Below are 17,044 nucleotides of genomic sequence, written 5' to 3' on the forward strand. Positions count from 1 at the left end.
TCCCCTCAGGACACAAAAATAGCTTGGGGACATTCCCTCCTTATTATTGTTACCAAGTTAATTGTCAACTATTAATTATGTTAAAATATCCTGTATCCATTTCTGTAAGAGAAGCACATGTCCATCATTTCACTTTTTGCCCTATTTCAGAGGTTTCCCCTACTTTGCTTTATCCCATCTCCTTAATCTATCACCAATGAATTTCATGTAACTTTCACGTCCCTTACCTTTGATTGCAATGTATAAATATAGATGTAACCCTCCATTCTCCGGAGCATTATCTCAATTCATTGAGTTTCTGCTTCCCGGCATATGCCTACAGTTTGGCTCAAATAAACTCACAAAAATTCTCTGCAGGTTCCAATGTTTTTTATTTGTTTGTTTGGTTGGTTGGTTTTGTTAACAGAATGGAAAGACACAAGCAATGGAAAGGAACTTCCATCATTTTCCCATTATACACACAAGGAGATTGAAGGTCACAGCAATCTCAAGGTCAGAGAACACCTTGGCAGCAGAAACAGAAACCAGCCACAGGTCCCCAACTTCCAGGGCAGTATACACTACACTGTGCTTCCTGGTGTGCCCTGGGTGGGGAACATGCTCTCCAGGATGTGCACCCAGAGGACTGTAATATCTCATGAAATTGATCTCTTCTTCTATTGTAGTTCTGATTTCTCAGATAATTCTCCCACTGCCCTTCCTGCTGTGAAGTGTGGTGGGAGAAGGCAGGATAGCTTTGCTGCTACCCCCATATGTGGAGTTCCAGGGGCTGGGGACTCATACTGAAGTACCATCAGGGGTAGTTCCATTGCAGCAGCTGGGGTGAGGGAAGTGGAGGCAGGGAGGGAATGAATGGCTCGGGGCTCCCAGCTCCAGGCTCTGAGGGCATTGGTTGAATCTATAAGAGACACTGGAGGAAGGGGACCCAGTTTAGGAGGAAGAGGTCCCCAGGAGAATATCTACTCCAAGAGGTGTCTCTCCCTCTCTTTAAGAAGCCTCACATGCTGGCTCCATCAAGGAAGCAAAGTCTTGAGAACACTCATTTGCCTAGAACTATTTGGGGTCTCACATCTTCCATCTCCTGCTTTCTTCCTTGAGTTAATCACCGGGACTGGTACAATGAGCACAATAGTGCTTCTTTTCCCAAAGCTGGGAGATATTGTCAAGAACAAACCATGTGGATGAGGAAGTCCATGCAGGCATAAAGAGAGTTCAGCTTTAACCAGATCAGGCGACAACTCTTACACCTTTTAACCTGTAAAGAATTTTTGTGAGTTTATTTGAGCCAAACTGTCTACGCATGTCAGGAAGCAGAACCTCAACGAATTGAGATAATGCTCCGGAGAATGGTGAGTTACATCTGTATTTATATATTGCAATCTAAGGAAGGAACATAGCTGGGTTACATGAAATCCATTGGTGATAGATTAGAGAGGCAAGAGAAAGCAAAGCAGGGGGGTGCGATGGTGGGAAGGAATCCCTGGGATTGGATAAAAAGTAAAATGATGGACACATACTTAGGTGGGTGTAGGAACACTCCTATCCAACAAAGAGGTAATATGCAAATTGACCATCAGTCCAACACATAAGATGGCTGCCCCAAGGTCAAAGATGGCTACCCCCATTGGACAATATGGCCTCCAGAAGATGGCCAGCTGGGGAAGACAGTTGTGGGCAATCAGGCCAGCAGGGGAGGGCAGTGGGTTGGAACCCAGGCCTGCAGGGGAGGGCAGTTGGGGGCAACCAGGCCTGTGGGGGAGGGCAGTTGGAGGTAACCAGGCCAGCAGGGGAGGGCAGTTGGGGGCAACCAGATCGGCAGGGGAGAGCATTGGGGTAGAGCTGACCTACAGGGAAGAACAGTTAGGGGTGACCAATCCAACAGGGCAGGGCAGTTGAGGGCAACCAAGCCTGCAGGAAAGGGCAGTTAGGGTACACCAGGCCTATAGGGGAGAACAGTTAGGGGAAATGGGGCTGGCAGGGAAGCAGTTAGGCATCGATCAGGCTGGCAGAGGAGTGGTTAGGGGGTGATCAGGCTGGCAGCCAGAAGCAATTAGGGGCAATTAGGCAGGCAGGCAGGCTAGCAGTTGGGAGCCAGCAGTCCTGGATTGTGAGAGAGATGTCCAACTGCCTGTTTTGGACATCCCTCCAGGGGTCCCCTATTGGAGAGGGTGCAGGCTGGGCTGAGGGACATTCCCCCTCCCCTTCTTCCCACACATGTATTTTGTGCACCGGGTCTCTAGTTAACATATCACAATGAAGGAATTTGTGGTATCTGTCCTGGCGCCCAGCACATTTAGTTTTGCCCCAGGGGGTCCTGAAAAAAGGAAGTTACAAGTTACTCAGACACTTCAAGGGTATGTTATAATAGATTAAAAAAGACAGATATCATAGATGCAAAAAGACAGTTAAGGTAAAGGTTGACCTTGTCAGTGAAGATACTGGCCTAGATCATATTTGCCCACCATAACTGCTTTTAGTTAAACTTTAATTTCAGACCATCCTTTGTGGTTACTTTAGGTCTCTGCCATGCAGGCCTTTCTTGAGCTTGTCAGGTTAGCATCATCCACACATCTAATTAAGTGGAGACTTTTATTGTCTCACTAAATCCAACCTTCTGACCTACTGGATGACCTGCTTTGAGTTTTGTATTCACATAACTTATTTCATTGGCATCTGATCTGGCGAGAGTTCCCTCTCTCTGAATATGGGTCTCACTTCTCCAGAAAAGCTCACACTTAATCCCTCTCTGCTATTTATGGTACTGCCCTAAACTCAACTCTACTCCCCACCTCCTTTTGTCAGTTTATCTCTCATAGACAACCTAGAAAGGCAGACCTCAGCAGTGCTATGGTTGTTTCACATGAGCAGGAGAGAGTATCCCACTGTTAGCAAGTATGTGTGTGAGCATAAGTGTTGGTGCAGGACACCCAGCCCCCTCCCCCAGCTGGGAAACCAGCCTCTGTCAGCAGGTCATGAAGTGACTGTGGGCAAACCATGTGACTTCTCTGAGCCTTAAATTGTTTCCTGAGAAATGGAAGCGCGAAGAAAGATGATTTTCAAGTTGCACTCAGTAAAAACAATTTTTCAGTGTTTTCTGTTTCTAAAGATCTTCCTATCAATACTTCTCAGAAAGAAAGATTGGATCTCAATATAACATCTATTCCCATAAGATTTTTATGTGCTTTTGTGACAGTACTCACCAATTAATTGCCTTCAGTTTAAAAAACAAAAAAAAAAAAACAAAAACTGACTCACACAAAAATGCAGAAAGGGAGAGAAAAAAATTCTTATTTACCCCCACTGTGCCCTCCTGAATTCCTGTCAAAATTACCAGCAAAAAAAAAAAAGATTTTTTTACCCCAATATGGATATTAATATTTTTTAAAAAAAAATACGTATGTGTTTGTGTTTTTTTTTTTTTAAATGATTTCAGTGAGGGAGAAGGGGAGGGAGAAAAACATCCATGATGAGAGAGAATCATATATCCACTGCCTCCTGCACACCCCCTACTGGAAATTGAGCCTTACCTGGGAATGGAACTTTACCTCCTGGTTCATAGGTCGATGCTTTACCACTGAGCCACGCTGGCCTGGTTTAATATTTTTAAAAAGGCACAAACTCTGATCTTTTAATTAAAAAAGCACAATGTCTTCAGAATAGAAGCTTAAACCTTTAATTGTATTGAGTTGCACAAAAAATAAGTATTGCAATTTAATACACTAATTTTTATATGTTGATATTTATAGTAGGAAAAAACAATGTCAGCCTGTATGTAGTTCCATCATCAATTCATTGGATAAATAAATATTTTAAGAATACAGTCTTATAAGAGGCCCAGAAATAAGAGATAAATCTAGGAATTGAGTTTATAGAACTAGAGGCTGTCATTAATTAATTTTAGGAACAAGTTAATAGTAAGTAATTATTCATAACAAAGCTCCAGTATGTATTTCTCTATGCTACCAAGTGGGTGGTAAATATTGAAAAGGCACAAAATAATAGAATAGAAATATGTTATTTGTATTTTCATTACCTATAAAAACATTGATGTTTTAGTGCATAATTCTCCACAGTTTTGTCTATGCTATGTATATATACCTAGTAAAAGAGTTACATGCTAATTGACCATACCTTCTCAATGCCCACCAGCCAATCAGGAGTGAGCATGCAAATTAAACCAACAAAGATGCGGGTTAATTTGCATATGCAAGCACTGAGCGACCTCTGAGCAGCATAGGAAGGTGGAAAGGTGGCTTCGGGCAGAAGGTGGAAAGACGGCTCCAGGCAGAATCTGAAAGGCAGATCCGGACAGAGCAAAGGTAGTGCTGGAGACCAGGGAAAGGAAGGCCCATTCTTGGCACAAATCTTTGTGCATCAGGCTTCTCGTGTTTTTATAACATATTGTATACTATGTATATACTGCTTTAGATTTTGTTGTTGTTTTTTTCTTTCAAAATGCATCTGGGCTTTTGTTAAAATTAAGTTTCTTAACTTAGATAGTAGAGAACAAATATATGTTCACTTTGAATTAATTTATTGACTTTCATAATTAAAATTTGTTCGTTTTTCTGCAAATATGTTATATTACATATAACAACAAAAAGGCTTATTCAAAAATATGCATCAGAAACATTCCAAGTCAACAAATATCTATATTATTCTGAAGGCTCTGTAGTATTTTATGTAAAGGATGTAGCATGATTCATTAAACAAATTCTCTATTGTTGGACATTCATAGAATTTATAACTTTTTACATGTATGCATTATAATAAAAATCCATTTAGTCTGACTGGTGTGGCTCAGAGATTGAACATGGACCCATGAACCAAGAGGTTGTGGTCCATTTAGGGCACATGCCTGGGTTGCAGGTTGGATCTCCAGTTGGAAGCATAGAGGAGGCAGCCAATTGATGTTTCTATCTCTCTGTTCCTCTCCCTTCTACTAATACTCTCTCTAAAATCAATAAAAATATATTGAAAAAAACAAACAAAAAAAAACATCTAGCCCTCCCTGGGTAGCTGTTGGTTGAAGTGTCACCCCACACACATGATATCTTTGTTTCTAAAGGACAATAAACAGTCTCAGCACCATTGTGGGGAGACTAGCCAAGACCCTCCTTTTGTGTCATTAAGGACCTAATAATCAAGTCATAAATACAATCACTAGAAATGCAACTGACATAATTATCTGAACAGTGGGTCACCAACTTCCCAGAAGCAGCCTCAGTATTCAAAGAGCTGCTTAAACTGCACAGCTACTAGCTAGTTAATGCAGAATGATAATTGTGTTACATTTCATTTCAAGCAACTTTTGTTTTTACAGTTAAAGTAAAATATTTTTTGAATTCAGGAAAATAGTCAAAGTAGGTTTCCCTTAAACAGAAACTTTCACAGGTACCTTTAGAATTAGCTTGGGTTTTCTAGAAATTACTAGTGAGAACCTGATAGCTGTGTAGTGCATTGGGAAGCTTCTCCTTTAGGAACCCTAGATGTTCCTTGGGCCATACATGTTCTCTTTCTCTGTTGCTGAGGGTCCTGATCTGTAAAATGAGGATTTAACATAATGGTCTTTGAGGTCCCTCTCTCTCTTATTCTATGACTGCATGGAGTGGCCAGGTATTGTACTAGGACTCACAGAAAAAGAAGATATTCCAGTCATGAGGAGAAAAACTATCATTTGGCAAAGAGGATAGGAAAAGCCATTCCAGGGAAATAGGAAGGGCTCTGGCTTTTGTCAAAAGTGCAGATGTCAGATAGAAGAGAAAGATGGCGGCTAGCAGGACAGACGTAAAGGAGAGGAAGTGCGTCAGTGAAGGTATGAAAGGAGAGTGTGTGGATGTGCGTGTTGTGTGTGTGTGTGTGAATGAGTGAGGGACAGTTAAATCTCGCAGAAGTAGCAGGGTATGGCAGACAGGCTCTCCTTGACAAGGAGAGACTTCCACTGCTGCGGGCAGTCCCTGGACAGAGGGACTCCAGCACGGAGTCCACACCTTTTTGAACGGGAGAACAGCCTGTTTTAGGAACTCATCAACACCACCACCGAGACAGGCTTTGGAACTGCCCCACAACCCAGCACCCACCCCAGCTATTATCCTGCTACCCCAGCTGCAGACCCTTGGACCCTGGGACCTCCACCTCCAAAGGTGCACCGCTCTAAGATTATGTGGATTCCTGCAACAGAGAGGAAGTGACAGGACTGCTCCAATCACGAAGACAGCAGAGAAACAATCAGAGATGGAAGACGCTGATGACACCTTGCCCTACTAGCAGTCAGCAGCTGTGCTTCGCTGCAGGTTGCCCAGGACTAAACCAGAGAAGGTTGGGCCTTCATTACCACCATTTTTGTCCACCACCCAGAACTAAAATATCATTGCTGACATGTACACATAAGGAACTGTTTGACATTTAAATTGGGACTCAAAAGAACTGTTAGCCCAGAAAGAAACTCTCTACAGACTGATTCATTTGCCTTTCAGCATAACCATTATTGCTTGTCTTATTTTCAGTTCTTATAAGTATATTTCTAGTATCACATGATCTCACTCATCTAGAGGAAATAATGAACAACATAAACTGATGAACAAAAACAGACCCAGAGACAGGGAAGCATCGATCAGACTGTCAAACCTCAGAGGGAAGGTAGGGGAAGGTGTGGGTAAGAGGGAGAGATCAACCAAAGGACTTGTATGCATGCAAGTGGCCACAGACAACAGGGGGATGGAGGCATGGGTGGGGAGGGGATTGGGATGGGAATGGGGGGATGAGGAAAAATATGTGATACCTTAATCAATAAAGAATTTTTTTTTAAAGTGCAGATGTGGGGGTAAAGGGGAGAGATCAACCAAAAAACATGTGTGCATGCCTGTAAGCCTAACCAGTGGCCATGGACAACAGGGGGGTGAGGGCATATGTGAGGAGGGGTTTGAGATGGGAATGGCAGGATGAGGACAATTATGTGATACCCTAATCAATAAAAAAAAAAAAGAGCAGATGTCAGGTTATAAGCAGGCAATGGTAAGAGGCTGGTCAAGTTATTGTTGGGAGCATTAAACCAGTGTGATTCACAAATGAAAGTAGATGGCTAAAAAGGTGAACCAAAGCAGGCTGGCTAAACCCCTCCTTAGGAGTTTCCATTATTCTGTATTTGAGCAAAAAACAATCTCTGTAAATAGTTATTCTCAAAAGAACAACCTTGAAACATTTGGGAAAGAGAGAATGGGCATAAAGCCCAGAGTTTGTTGAAAAGTGAATGATTACTTATTTTCTGTTTGGAAATAGAGCCATGTCAGCAGGCCTGTGTCCCATTCTCCCTCTCTCAGAACTGTCTCCCCTTCCTGGAAGTGGAGGCTAATCCTTCTTTACACACGAGCATCGTCCTCTTTTACCATCACTTCTCTTCTTAAGTAAGTTTCATGCCTATAGACCCAAACTACATAAGAATTATAAAGAAATGTGGAGATCAATCTTTTCCCTCCATCATAAAATTTTACAATTAGTTTTTAGGACAGAATTAAATATTTGTACTCTGTATAAAGGGGGAAAGTACACCAGCACTAGCGTCCTTAGAAGAAGAACCCAAGCTTCCCCTGTTCATGCAGGGAAATTATTGGCTTAAAGAAGAAACAGAAAAAACAGTTCAGAAAAAGGAGAGTTACTTTCAAGTTTAAGCTGTCAGAATATTTTTAAATATATGAATATATTTTTTAAATGGTAATTGTTTCCCTTTTATTACAACACTGGCAAAGATACAGTGTTTATTAATCATAGACTATACTTTCTTGTATTTTGAAACACAAATGGATTAGCACTTAGATGCACTTTAATAAAATTATAAAACTTTTCCTCCAAAAAAACCTAAATTCCTCATTGTGCCAAGCTGAAAATAAAACAATTAGAATGAAAGCAACCATTCACCATTCACCTGACTCTGCACTGTCAACCATGTAGGCAGGTTGTGGATTTCCCCAAGGTTGCTCAGTGACATCCTCCAAGAAGAGAAGGGATATGGCTGTGTTCAGAGGCTGGAGGCTGCTCCCGCCATCACTGCCAAACTAAACCCAGAGGCTGATCTGTCTGTGTGAGCTGGGCTGGAACTGGTGTTTCAGGCAATGGGACAGTTTGTGTGTGAAGGTGACATTGGAGTGGAGTCCCTTGTCTCTGTTGTTAGGCGATTCATCAGAGAAGGGTTGTGTTGATCAAGTCATCTTGTCCCCAAGGCTGAGGGAGGTGGCCGCTGCCTCAGTCTCCTGGGACTGCTGAGGCCCTCAGGGTGTTGGAATGGGCCTGGCAGCCATCTTCCCTAACGAGTGACTGGTTGATAACTTTTTTTAAAAAAAATAATACTTTATTGTTGAAAGTATTACACATGTCCCCTCCCCACCCTCCATTGACTCCCTCCAGCCTTTTCCCAGTCCCCACCCTGGCCTTCACCACCCCATTGTCTGTATCCAAAGGCCATGCATATATGCATACAAGTTCTTTGGTTAATTACTTTCCACCCACCCACTCTCCACCACTCTGGACCCCACTTCCCTCTGAGATTCCACACTCTGTTCCATGCTTCCATAGTTCTGGATTCACTCTGTTCATCAGTTTATTTTGTTATTTAGATTCCACATGTGAGAGCATGTGATATTTGTCTTTCTCTGACTGACTTATTTCACTTAGCATGATATTCTCCAAGTCCCTCCATGCTGTTTCAAAGGGTAAGAGATTTTTTTTTTTTTTTTTTTTTTTTTTTACTGCTGCATAGTATTTCATGGTATAAATGTACCACAGCTTTTTTATCCACTATCTTCTGATGGGCACTTGGGTTGTTTCCAGACCTTAGCTATTATAAATTTTGCTGCTATGAATATAGGGATGTATACATTCTTTCTGATTGGTGTTTCAGTTTTCTTAAGATATATTCCTAGAAGTGATATCACTAGGTCAAATGGCAGTTCCATATTTAATTTTTTAAGAAATCTCCATACTGCTGAGTGAAATAAGCCAATCAATGAAAGAGAAACACCACATGACCTCACTCATTTGTGGATAATAAAGAGCATTATAAACTGATGAACCAAAAGATAGATATAGAGACAGTAAAGCAACAAGCAGATTGTCAAATTACAGCGGGGAGGGGAGGAGGATCTGGGGGAGATAATAGATCAACCGAAGGACTTGTATACATGCATATAAGTACAACCAATGGACATAAAACTATGGGGAGGGAGGGGCTATGGGGGAGGGAGGGAGGGGGGCAAAAAAAATCATTAAAATATGTAAAAAAAAAAAATAAATAAATAAATTAAAAAAAAAAAATTAAAAAAAAAAAAAAAAAAAAAAAAAAAGAAATCTCCATACTGTTTTCCATAATGGCTGCATCAGTCTGCATTCCCACCAGCAGTGTACTAGGGTTCCCTTTTCTCCACATCCTCCCCAGCACTTGTCATTTGTTGATTTGTTGATGATAGCCATCCTGACAGGTGTGAGGTGATACCTCATTGCTGTTTTAATTTTCATCTCTCTGATGACCAGCGACTTTGAGCATATTTTCATGTCTCTTGGCCATCTGTACGTCTACTTTGAAGAAGTGTTTATTTAGGTCCTTTGCCCTATTTTTATTGGATTGTTTTAGTTTTGCTAAGTTGTATAAGTTTCTTATATATTTTGGCTATTAACCCTTTATCAGAAGTATCATTGACAAATATATTCTCTCATACAGTAGACTCCCTTTTCATTTTGTTGATGGCTTCTTTTACTGTGCAGGAGCTTTTTTAGTTTGATGTAGTCTCATTAGTTTATTTTCTCATTAGTTTCCTTTGCCCTAAGGAAACTGTAATTTTGCTACTGTTATGAATCATAATGTAAATATCTGTGTTTTCCAATGGTCTTAAGCAACCCCTGACAGAGGGTCTCAATCTGTGGGTGGTGACCCTTTCATAGGGATCACCTCAGAATATTGGAAAAAACAAATATTTACATCACAATTCATAACAGTAGCAAAATTACAGTTATGAAGTAGCAACAAAAATAGTTTTATGGTTGGGGGTCACCACAACATGAGGAACTGTATTAAAGGGTCATAGCATTAGGAAGGTTGAGAACCACTGTCCTAGGAGATGTGTCAGTAAACATATTGCTATGTGAGATGTCTGAGATTTGCTACCTATGGTTTCTTCTAGGATTTTTATGGTTTCATGACTTACATTTAAGTCTTTTATCCATTTTGAGTTTATTCTTGTGTATGGGGTAAATTGGTGGTCTAGTTTCGTGTTGTTTTTTTGTTTGTTTGTTTGTTTGTTTGTTTGTTTGCAAGTATCTGTCCAATGTTCCCAGCACCATTTATTGAAGAGACTATCTTGACTCCATTGAATGCTCTTGCTTCCTTTTTCAAATATTAATAGAGCACAATGGCTTCCGTCGATTTCTGGGGTCACTGTTCTGTTCCATTGCCTATTCTTGTGACATTACCAGGCGTTTTGATTATGGTGGCTTTATAGTATAATTTGAAATATGATTCCTCCAATATTGTTCTTCTTTCTAAAGATTGCTGCAGCTATTTGGGGTCTTTTTTGATTCCATATAAAATTTTGAAGTATTTGTTTTAGATCTGTGAAATACGCCATTGGTATTTTAATAGGGATTGCATTGAACCCATAGAGTGCCTTGGGTAGTATGAACATGTTAATGATGCTGATTCTACCAATTCATGAAAGTGATATATTCTTCCACTTGTTTATATCTTCTATCTCTTTTTTTCAATGTTCTGTAGTTTTCTGAGTACAGGTATTTTGCCTCCTTGGTTAAGTTTATTTCTAATTAGGTCAATTTTTTTTTGTTGCAGTGGTAAATGGAATTATCTGTTTAGTTTCTCTATCTGAGAATTCATTATTGGTGTATAAAACAGCCATCCATTTTGGGGTGTTGATTTTGTATCCTGCTACATTCTCAAATTAATTTATTAAACCTGGTAGTTTTTGGTGGAGTCTTTAGGGTTTTCTATATATAATCATGTCATTTACGAATAATGAGAGTTTTACTTCCTCTGTTCCAATTTGGATGCCTTTTATTTCTTATTCTTTTTAAAAATATATATTTTATTGATTTTTTATAGAAAGGAAGGGAGAGAGATAGAGTTAGAAACATCGATGAGAGAGAAACATCGATCAACTGCCTCCTGCACACTTCCCCACTGGGGATGTGCCTGCAACCTAGGTACATGCCCTTGACCAGAATCGAACCCAGGACCCTTCAGTCCACGGGCCGACACTCTATCTACTGAGCCAAACCAGTCTCGGATCTTATTCTTATTTAATTGCTATAGATAGAACTTCCGGTACTATGTTGAAGAAGAGTGATGAAAGCAGACATCACTGTCTGGTTCCTGTTCTTAGGGTAAATGGTTTTAGTTTTTGCCCATTGGGTATAATGTTTGCTCTAGCCTTGTCATACATATATCCTTTATCATGTTGAGATATGGTCCCTTTATTTCCCCTTTGCTGAGAGTTTTTATAGAAAATTGGTGTTGGATTTATAGAATGCTTTTTCTGCATCTATTGATGTGATCACATGATTTTCCCGTTTCAATTTGTTTATGTGATGTATCACGTTTATTGATTTGTGAATATTGTGCCAGCCTTGCCTCCCTGGAATACATCTCACTTACGTAGTAATGGTAGAAGATCTTTTTAATATATTGGTGGATCCAATATATTAATATTTTGTTGAGTATTTTAGCATCTATGCTTATTAGCGAGATTGGCCTATAATTTTCTTTCTTTGTAGTGCCTTTATCTGGTTTTGGAATTAGGATAATGCTGGCCTCTTAAAAAGAGGTTCAAATTATTCCTTTCTCTTGGATTTTTCTTGAATAGTTTTAAGAGTATAGGTGATAGTTCTTCTTTGTACACTTGGTAAAACTCCCTTGGCCAAACCCGGGCTTTTGCTTGCTGGGCGTTTTTTGATTATTGCTTCTATTTCACCAGTCGTTATTGGCCTATTTAGGTTTTCTGATTCTTCTTGATAGAGTGTTAGGAGATTGTATTTTTCTAAAAGTTTCATGCTCATTGTCCAACTTGTTGACATATAGTTGTTCATAGAATTTTCTTACAATCCTTTGTATTTCTATGGTATCAGTGGTTACTTTTCCACATGCATTTCTTGATTTTATTTATTTGGGTCCTCTCTCTCTAATTCTTGATGAGTCTGTTTAATGGTTCATCAACCTTGTTTATCCTTTCAAATAATCAGCTTTTGTTTTCATTAAGTTTTTGTATTGTTTTTTTAGTCTCTGTGTCTTTTATTTTTGCTCTAATGTTTATTAGATATTTCCTTCTACTTCCTCTGGCCTTTTCTTGTTGTTCTCTTTTTAGTTCTTTAAGTTGTATGGTTAAATAATTTATTGTTATTTTTTCTTGTTTTTTGAGGTAGGCTTGTAGTATTATGAACTTCCCTCTCAGGACTGCTTTTGCAAAGATTTGAGGTTATTGTCTATTTATTTTTGTTTCCAGAAGATTTTTTATTTCTTTATTGATCTCGTTGGTAACCCATTCATTGCTCCTTGAGTGTGTCTCTTATGGATATGAAGAGTTGTAATCCAACATGGTCTCACTCTGACCACTGCGTACACTGGTTCTTGGATCTTCAAGGAGATGTAAGATCAGCCACTGTCTGAGGCCACACAGCAGTGCCTTGGTCCTTTGAACTGGTGCCTAAATTTCCAGCCATTTCTCCCTGGCAGACAGCAACCCCACTGAATTTCACAGACAGTTGTTTGTGATACCCTTCTCAGTTCTGGTGCTTTCTGCTGAAAGACCAGCTTGAGGATTAGATCCCAGCATTCTCACTGGTAATTTCCCACAACCTAGATATCTTTTTGAAACTTCAGTTGCTTTCGGAGAAACCAAGATGGCGGCCTAGGTAAACACTTGAACTGCTGCCTTGCATAACAATTTCAGAACTACAACTAAAAGAAAAAACAGACATTTTACAGAACTACAGGAAGGCTGGGAATTCTACAACTAGAAGGAAAGAGAAAAGCACACTGAGACTCAGAGAAACTGCAAGAGGCAGAGGTACTGAGATGCACCTGCAGAGAGGACTGACAACTGAGTGTGTAGCTGGCTTTCTCAAGTGGGAGGGAGACAAAAGCTTCTGACTGGGCTGAACTCCAGTTCTGATGAGACTCTGGGGACCCAGACTCATATGGGGTGAAACTGGACTGTCAGGAAAGAGAAAAGCACACTGAAACTCAGAGGAACTGCAGAAGGCAGAGGTACCAAGGTGCACACTTGCAGAGATGGTGGGCAACTGAGTACACAGCTGGCTTTCTCAACTCAGGGAAGGAGCCAAAATCCAGAGACAAAGAAACAAGTCACAAATGAAAGAAATGGAGGAAAGCAAATGACTGGATATAGAGTTCAAAACCAGTTATAAGGTTTTTAAAGAATTTTCTAGAAAAGGCTGATATATTTAGCAAGATCCTCAAGGATCTGAAAAAGGACCAACTAGAAATCAAGCATGCACTGACTGAAAGAAAAATATTATACAGAGATCCAATAGCAAAGTAGAGGATCTCAAGAATCAAGTCAAAGATTTGAAATACAAAGAACCAAAAAACACTTAACTGTGAAAGAAAAAAGAAAAAAGAATCCAAAAATATGAAGATAGTGTAAGGAGCCTCTGGGACAACTTCAAGCAAACCAACATCAGAATTATGGGGTGCCAGAAGAAGAGAGAGAGAAAGATATTGAAAGCCTATTTGAAGAAATAATCGCTGCAAACTTCCCCTACCTGGTGAAAGAAATAGAATTACAAATCCAGGAAGCATACAGAACCCCAAACAAAAGGAATCTAAAGAGAACCACACCAAGACACATCATAATTAAAATGCCAAGAGCAAAAGACAAAGAGAGAATCTTGAAAGCAGCAAGAGAAAAACAGTTACCTACTAGGAAGCAACCATATGACTGTCAACTGATTCCTCAACAGAAACTATGCAGGCCAGATGGAAGTGGCAAGAAATATTCAAAGTGATAAATAGGAAAGACCTACAACCAAGATTACTCTACCCAGCAAAGCTATCATTCAGAATTAAAGGTCGGATAAAGAGCTTCACAAATAAGAAAAACCTAAAATAGTTCATCACCATCAAACCAGTATTATATGAAATACTGAACGGTATTCTTTAAGAAGAAGAAGAAGAAAAAGGTAAAGATAAAAATTATGAACAACTAATACATATCTATCAACAAGTGAATCTAAAATCAAGTTAATAAAAAAATCTGATGAACAGAATAAACTAGTGAATATAATAGAATCAGGGGCATAGAAAGGGAGTGGATTGACAATTCTCAGGGGAAAAGATGTGTGGGAGGTGTGGGAAGAGACTGGACAAATATCATACACCTATGGATGAGGACTGTGGGGGTAGGGGGGTAAGGGCAGAGGGTGGAGTGGGAACCTGTGGAAGGGAGCTATGTGGGGGGTGGGGGGAAATAGGAACAATTGTAATAATCTGAACAATAAAAATTTATTAAATTTTAAAAAAAAAGAAAAGAAACTTCAGTTGCTTTCCAGTCAGCCCTTTGGTGACTCTGCCCTTCTTACCAGTCTCTATGCAATTTCCACTTTTGGTGTTCCATGATAATTTTTAGAGCTCACTTATTCAGTGTCTCTTTAACCCTTTGTATGCCATAAACATCTATAGAAACTTTAAAAGTCATTTTTTGTAAGAAATTTCAACTGAAAATATTCAAGAACACCTGAATTGTGGGTTATATTTATTTTTATAATACTCATTCAAATTAATTTTTAATTAAATTCAAAATATCGTGGCATGTGGGGATGGTTTCCCTTTTGGATGTGTGGCAGTTAATTGGTTAAAAAGTGATATATGATTAATTAAAATAATTTTTACCCACAAAAAGGCAGTGAGGATTTGGGCACTCTGCTAAGTGCCAGGAGAGGCCCTACTCTATGGACCCCATATCCTGTTACCTCTCTTTGCTTCTAAAAAAATATTGAACTTTGGTGTTTGGCAGAACAAATGTTCTGGTCAGAGACATGCCTGCCCCTTCCTATTCAGAGGCTTCAGTAACCCCGAGGCAGCCAGTACTGAGGGAAAGCGTTTATGGCAGTGTGCTTGGTCCTCTTCTCACTACCTTCAACTTTTTTCCTTTTAGCTCAGGGTTTGGTTGGGGATGCAGGGAAGAAGGAAGAGGACAGGGGGTTGGCAGGAGGAGGAGTGAAGCTCAGGTAGGACTGTATCCCAACACAACTGAAAAGGTTAAGTTTGTCTTTTTTGGGTTATTCATGCTGCCCATCTCACCAGAAAGGGATAGGACTAGGCCAAATCAGGTCTATGCAGGCACGGCTTGGGGTTTGTGGGTTTTTTTACTTCATAAAGGAAACAATTCAAGACACAAGCCCAGCTGATTTTGCAACTATGTTTAATAAAGGTTGGGTCAGTAAAACAAAAGAAGGACTTAGGATAGAAGAAGCAAGATGACAGTAACAGAAGTGACCCTGGGCTGCCTAGACTCAGGAAAGGAAGTCATAGTAACAGAAATGAGCCAGGGCTGGGCTGCTAGATTACTGAGAAGTAAAAGTCTAAATGACAGGAGTGAACCAAGTGGGGGATGCTTTTGTCTCACTGAAAAGTTAGGCAAAAGTGGGGCCCTCAGAGCTTAGGAGAAAGGGAGGAAAGGGTGTGCTCAGGGAGAGCAAGTAGATAGTTGGTCCTTTGTCTTGAGGATTTTCTGTGTTTTCTGTAGACGGGAATTTTAGTGGTGGTCTCAATCAGATTATTTATCAGCTTTTTAGGTGTGTACTTTAACATGCTTATGTGTCAGATGAGCATATAGTGGGGTTTGGGATCATTCTCTAATCATCGTTACTTCTATCTTGGATTTGTCTGGCTCTAATTATTTATTTGTTGTTATTATTTATTCCCTGGATTTTATTGGTTCTTGGGTTTATCTGGCACTAATGGCACTGCAGGGTCTCTGTTATTTATCTACCTGACTAGGGTGATTTAAGCTACTCACACTCTTTGGGGAGTAGAGGTGTAAACCACCTGCTCCTAAGTGCACTTTGTTAGGGAAGATAGAGTGTTATGATTTATTAGTTGGCTGTCGATTGCCTTTGTTTAAGTATTTTGTCTTCATTTCCCTTATCTACTTGCCAGAGAATTTCTGTAGTTTTTTATTAACCTGCCTCATCCACTTCTCTTCCTCCTTAAGGCCTCAGGCCCTTCCAGGTACCAAAACTGCTCCTAAGACAGGCTCTAGAGCACATGCCCAAGCACGTGTACCCCACTGGCAGCTGTTTAAAGGGTTAATCTCTCCAGGAGAGGGTGCTTTGGAACAGGCACCAATGCCTCCAAAGTGAAGGCAATCCATGTGTTTTTAGGATTTATAAGTAAGCTAGAAGCAGAGCTTTCCTGGGATCCTTGGAAGCCTTCCTACTCTACCTGCCTTGTTTGGTGACAACTTACCAAACCCAGTTGTGCTGGTGAGCCCTGAGAGAAGCCAGGAGAATCTGCATGGTTGGGGTCCCCAAAGTGAGATCAGAGAATGTTATTTTTATACCAGGAGGGATAATAAAAAGACCTTGGGCCTAGGTGTCGGCCACTGATTTAGAAACTAAGATTGTAGATTTGAAAAAGACAATTATTCTTCTCTCAGGGTGTTCTGTCAAATGGAGAGACAATGAAATCAATTAACCATTAAAGGAGGAATGCTTATCAGTGGAGATGGTCAGTTTTGCAGCTGTGCTACAAGGAACAGAATACTGGGGGCTCCTGGTTAGTCTCTTTTGAACAGTTGAGGATGAAAGTAAAGAGAAACCCAAGAAAGATGGCAAAGATATTTCTGAGGCTTTAGTAGCTGGGAGGTTGAGATCAAGGGCAGTGGGTACTAACACTGTTACCTAACCCAGCGTTTTTCAACCGCTGTTCCGCGGCACACTAGTGTGCCGCGAGATGTTGCCTGGTGTGCCGTAGGTGCAGACAAGACAAGAATTTTATAATTTTTCACTATTTTGTTTACTTAATATT

At 40.2% G+C, this 17,044-nt stretch overlaps 2 protein-coding genes across 2 annotated transcripts in view; both read left to right on the plus strand.

Moving 5' to 3' along the window:
- Positions 1 to 17,044, plus strand: part of LOC118724322 (ribonuclease 4) — an 81,273-nt gene that overhangs the window by 45,359 nt on the left and 18,870 nt on the right. The gene's annotated exons all lie outside the window — the stretch shown is intronic.
- LOC118724301 (angiogenin-like) overlaps positions 1 to 17,044 on the plus strand; it is a 64,440-nt gene that overhangs the window by 40,282 nt on the left and 7,114 nt on the right.

Source organism: Pipistrellus kuhlii, unplaced genomic scaffold, assembly GCF_014108245.1.
Source record: "Pipistrellus kuhlii isolate mPipKuh1 unplaced genomic scaffold, mPipKuh1.p scaffold_m20_p_1, whole genome shotgun sequence".
NCBI lineage: Eukaryota > Metazoa > Chordata > Mammalia > Chiroptera > Vespertilionidae > Pipistrellus > Pipistrellus kuhlii.